At 30.3% G+C, this 6229-nt stretch overlaps 1 long non-coding RNA gene across 1 annotated transcript; it reads left to right on the forward strand.

Moving 5' to 3' along the window:
* The first annotated feature begins 4392 nt into the window (after nt 1-4392).
* Nucleotides 4393-6015, forward strand: LOC140692601 (uncharacterized). The gene is made up of 2 exons (XR_012068161.1): nt 4393-4668; nt 5747-6015. It is a non-coding gene; the product is annotated as an uncharacterized lncRNA (long non-coding RNA).
* Nucleotides 6016-6229: the final 214 nt, after the last annotated feature.

Genomic DNA, 6229 nt, shown 5'->3' on the forward strand with positions numbered 1-6229 from the left:
TCAATTATTTCTTCCTTGATCGTTATTTCCCTCTTTCTGTTGACTTTTGGTTTTGTTTGTTCTTCTTTTCATGATTAGTTTACATAGAACGTTAGATTATTTATTTGAAATTGCTCTTCTACATTGAGGAGAGCCTTGTCACTATGAACTTCCCTCTTAAGCCGGCTTTAACTGTATTCCATAAACATTGCATAGTGTTTTGTCATATTTCTCAAGGTTTTTTTTAAATTTCTTATTTTACTTCATAAGCTCCCCCCCTTGTTTTAGTACCATGTTGTTGAATCTACATGCTGTCATTTTTTCTCTCTGTTTTTCTGTGATTGAATTCTAGTTTCATGTTATTATACTCAGAAAAGATACTTGAAATAATTTTTATCTTCTAAAATTTGTTAAGGCTTCTTCTGTGCCTGAGTACATAATCTTTCCTAGAAAACATTCCATGTGCACTGGAAAAGAATGTATATTCTGTTTTGGGGAGAAGTACTGTTATGAAAATATAAACCAAATCCAATTATTTTATCATATCTTTTAGTATCTTTGTTCCCTTATTAATTTTCTGTCTGAAAGACCAGTCTGGTGATGATAATGGGGTGTTATAATTTCCTACTGTGATTGTGTTCCCATCAATTTCTCCCTTTTCATCTATTAGTATTTGCTTTATGTATTTAGGTGCTCCTGTTGTGAGTGCATATATCTTAATGTGTATAAAACCCTCATTTTGTATTTCTCCTTTAATCACCATATCATGTCCTTGTTTATCTTTCTCTATGGCCTTTCTTGTAAAGTCTCTTTTGTGTGAAGTCAGTACTGTTAGTCCTGCTTTCTTGTCATGTCCATTAGCATGGAATATATTTTTCCATCTTCTGACATTCAATTGATATGTAGTCCTCTTACAAAATTGGGTCTCTTGTATGCTTCAAAATGTAGGGTCTTGTTATATTATCCCATCTGACAATATATATCTTTTGATTGAATCACTAAGTGCATTAACATTTGTGATAATTATTGAGAGACTGGTGTTTATTTCCATTTTGAACATTTTCCATTTGATTTTGTATATCCTTTTTGTTCACTTCTTTTTCTTTTTGTGGTTTGATAAGTTTTCTTTTATTATCTTGGTTTCTATTTGTCTTTGTGACTTCATTGTAAGCTTTAGACTTATGGTTAACCTCTTTTGTATGTATATTGACCAGTTATTATATCTGTTTATTTTAACTGATAGGAATACAAATTCTAACCCATCATAAAGAGAACAGAAACAAGAAGAAAATACTCTGTATTGTCCTGTTTCACTCTCTAACCCTTAAAAATGTTGATGTCCTCTTTTTAACATCATGTTTATTCTATTGTAAGTCATTGTAGCTATTACCTTTTTAATAATGCCTTTCTCATTTCTATGGCATACTGCTTCTTTTTTCTTAGAGTAGATTTTCATTATTTCTATTTCTGTCGCTAATTTCTTTTAGTATTTGCTTTTGTGGAAGTTATTTATCTCTCCTACTATTCTAAAGGATAGCCTTGCTTGATAAATTATTTTAGATTACAGCTTTCTTTCATTCAGGACTTTGAATATGTCTTGTCACTGCCTTCTGACTGTTGTATTTGTGCAGGAAATGTGTTTACAAATATAATGTATATAATTATATATATATGTAAGGAATACATACAAATGAAGTTAACGAATAAGATGAAAAATGATACGTTAAAAAATAGAAACCATTGATGAAGGAAATTAAAACTGATTCAAAGAAATGAAAAGATCTCTTATGTTAATGATGTGAAACTATGTGGTTGAAACAACCATACTACCCAAAGCAATCTACATTTAGTGTAATTCATGTCAAAATACCCATGAGATTTTTGCATTAAATAGAAAAAATAACTTCAAAATGTATTTGTAACTACAAAGATCATGAGTTGTCAAAATAAACTTGAAAAAGAGTATTAAATCAATTAGTGTAATATTCTCTGATGTTAAACAGTCCTACAAAGCTTTAGTAATTTAAACAACATGATTCTGGCTCAAAAACAGACACCAATCAATAGAAGAGAATTGAGCAACCAGATATAATCCCTCACACCTACGATCAATTAACCCATGAAAAATGAAGCAAGAGTATAAAATGAAGAAAAGACATTCTCCTCAATATGTAGTGCTGGGGAGATTGAACATGTGAAACATAGATTAGAGTATTTCCTCACATTGTATGCAATCCATGAGCACAGAATATCTTTTATTTCTTTTGTTTACTTATATTTATTACACCTTTAATTTATAGAACTATGTTTAGATCTTTTATTTCACTTATCAATTTTATTCCTATTTTATTCTTTTTGGTATAAATGTACACACAACTGTTTTCCTAATTCCTTATTCTGATAATGTGATGTTAGTGTATAAACATGCAACATATATTTGTATATTGATTTTGTATTCTGCAAGTTTGCTAAGTTTGTTCATTATTTCTAGCATTCACTGGAGGAGTATATGGAGTTTTCCATCTGTGTATAATTATGTCATTTGTAAAAATTTTACTGCTTGTTTACTAGTTGGAAGCTTTATATAATTTTTCTTGACTAGTTGTTCTGGCTAGGACTTTGAGTAGTGTAATTTAGGACTTGTGAAAATGAGCTACTTTTTCTTATTACTTGACCAGAGGAAAACCTTCCTGTATGTTAACATTGAACTTGATTTTTGTCATGGGTTTTTCATATATGGCTTTTATTATGTTTAGTTATATTTTATTTAAAGCAAATTTGTTAAGATTTTTTTGTATACAAAAGTTAAGATCAGTTCTGTCAATAATTTTCCTACATTTTCTGAGATTGTCACTTTTTAATTCTCTGTTTTTTAATTGATAGTATCACATATATTGATTTGCATTTGTTAAATAATACTTATGAAACAGGACTAAATCAAACTTAACTATAGTTTATAGTACTTATAATATGCCATGAAATCAGGTTTATTTATTTATTTAGAATGTAATATACACATACAGAAGGAAAAATATACATTGTAGCTTGAGTGTACATTTATTTATTTAAAAATTTTATCTCTCATTTTGAATTTGGCTTATGTTTAATGGAAATTATTTCTAAATAAAGAATATAACTCTTGGTAGAACTGAATTTACTACAGTTTACTGATACAGAACATAGCTATTATTTACAATTAGTGCACAAATCACTTGTCTTAAAATGCCATATTATACTAACAATGCCAACTGATTCAGGACTGGGAAACATAATGCTTCCTAAAATGCATTATGTGGTGTTTTCCACACCAACCCACATATACACTTATTTCTTTGTTTTTTGATTGTTTGTTTGCCCCTTAATGGAGGCACTGCTTATAGAACCCAGGATCTTGTGCATAAGTGTATTTATCAACATCATTTTGGAGCACTTAACAGAATCCAAAAGAGTATGGATTATAAAGATGACAGGAAAATTTATTCCTTCTAGGGACTGAAAAACCTCTGAGTGAAAGAATGGTAAAAATAAACATTTGTATGTATACAATAAGATTTTCCCTTGTGTAATTTTAAAGTAGAATATTAAATTACATTAGTTTTACATATAGCACTGAAGTACAATTAAAAACAAAAATTCCCCACTTTGAGATTTCTTAAATTTGATTGATTAAAGCTTTATAATTTTAATTCATAAATATTTACCATTTATTTATAAACATACCAAAGAAACTGACATTTATTCTGCTCATGTTTTGAATATAGAGCTACTTTTTTAAGGTACACAGATAAATAATTACTTCCATTTCCAAATCATCTTATGTTTCACTTTAATTACAAAAGATAATGAAATAGTTATAAATTTTCTGTACAAGTTTTACACAAATTTCACTTTAAATTACAAAACTTTAAAATTATTTTATTTATTTTGAACATTATTTATACTCTGTTCACCAAACTGGTATAAATTTGTGTACAAAAGAAAGGAGATTGTTTTTATTTCATAGACCCCAAAATTAAATTATTTAAAAAGATTTTGTGGGGATAATATTTGCAGATCACACTATAAAAATAAGCATCTTATATGATTCATTTTAACTGGAAGAATGAGAAAGAAACACTGGCTGAATGTTAATCTTGGGTTGCTAGGAGACCAGACGTTTTGTGATGTCACAGCTACTCAGGTTGAGAACCATTGTGATGGCCTACCAGTTTAAATGTGCAGGCTTGCCAGAGCAGCATTTGAAGCTGTAGTGCTCAAAACCATGCAGAATAGAAAAGTAGCTGCAGAAAAAGTTATTTGAGATGGCACTTGTTTCTTCAGAAATTCAAGATAAGTTTCCTAAAGATGGGTCAACTGGTTCAGGAAACTCCAGTAGATCTCTATTTTGTGATCAAACATTCTCTGGGGACTTGGACTTGAGGTCTATGTTTGAAGAAATTGATTCTCTGACTTTGTCAGAAGGATCCTTGATAAAAAGACCATGTTACACACATTGTGTCTCTGAACCAGTTGGAGATAATGATTTTCGTTCTCTGAAATTTCCAAGAAAACTCTGGAAAATGCCTGGGAGTGACCAATTTAAATCCATCTGGTGGGGTGATAATGGATCTTCCATAGTGATTGATGAAGATGTCTTTAAGAAGGAAGTTTTGGAAAGAAAGGCCCCTTTCAGAATATTTGAACCTGGAAGTATGAAAAGTTTAGTTATACAGCTAAAGCTTTATGGGTTTAGGTAATTGCAGCAGAATTTTCAAAGATCTGCTTGTCTAGCTGTCTTTATGGCAGAAGAAAAAGAAGTCTATATTTTAAACAAGGTATTCACAAAGTTTAGTTACAACTTGGTAACTTAGATATAAAATTTAATTTTGTACATCAATCTATGGTAATATAAATGGAAAGCTTTTTTGAAAATTGTATAAAACTACTAAGGCTATAATTCTTAATTTTATATATAAATGAGGATAGTGCCTTAAGTAGTCAAGATTATGATAAACTTTGCTAGCAACTATGAATCTTAACAGAAATCTAAATAAAGGTATTAAAGCTGTTTTCAAAAGTGGCTTTCACCGTTACAGCAAATGCTAACTTCTTAAATTTGATGACTGTATTATTTAAATGTGTATATTCGAAATAAGGAATTTCAAAAAATAGTCAGAATTGCTCATATTTTGATGATATTATCTTTGCATTGTAAACGTGAAATCTGAGGTTTTATAGGTTAGGCTTATTGTAGTCTTCTAATTTGGTTTAAAATATTACTAAAATCTTTCCACTTTGATTGTAGCTGCAATTCTACCATATTTCAAATTTTAAACGAGGCTGTCCCCAAATTTTAGTGAGAATAAAAATAAGAGTTGGGATTAAAAATGTCTCTCTGGTATCTTCATTGGCTGAAGATTTCAACAAGAAGCACTTTATAGGAAGGGGTAATATAGATAATCATAATTCTGATTTTGTGGCTGGCACTAGTGGAGAAAGTGCATTTTTACCTTCTCCTAATTTAAACATGCCTCTTAACAGAAAGCCCTCTACTAGCCATATAATTGGTGATACAAATACCCCGATCAGAGGTGATTTTTCTCCTTCATCATCAGTGTCAGTTAGACCACGAGAACAAATTGCAGTGGATCAATGTGCTACTTTAAATCAGTTGACCACTATCCACAGGCACTCCCAAAGCAGCTAAACTGAAGCAAATGGCTGTGCTGTGAACTTCATTACAACTACAACTTCTATTTCTCATTACAGCATCTTGTCTCCCATACAGGGCAATTATTTTGGACTGATGGTGGAGCCTTCTACTTTTCCAAATAGATATCACAACATATCTGCCAATGAAGGTCGTTTTTATAAACTTCAACCAGGGAGCAACCCACGGTTTCCATTGCCAGTGATAGCTGATACATCAACTACCTCTCAAAGCCAACTCATCAGCTATCTTCAGTTTAATAACGTCATCCTAATTACAATTGATCTACCAGAGGACTACCAGATTATGCAGGATAGCAAAGATTAAAATTTATGATGGCAAATGTTGACATATATCTGCAATATTCTTATTTGAACAATAAACATAAATGTGTACCTGTATTGTCCTTATATTTTTTAAAATAGAATAAAGATTTAAACGCGAGACTAAGTTAACATTTAAAGAAAAAAAGAGATATTTGATTGATATGATCATTTGATGGAACAATATGAGAGTAAATTTATATAATTTCTTGTAAGGAAGAAGGGAAAATGGAAGAAT

This window comes from Vicugna pacos, unplaced genomic scaffold, assembly GCF_048564905.1.
Source record: "Vicugna pacos unplaced genomic scaffold, VicPac4 scaffold_14, whole genome shotgun sequence".
Taxonomy (NCBI): Eukaryota; Metazoa; Chordata; class Mammalia; order Artiodactyla; family Camelidae; genus Vicugna; species Vicugna pacos.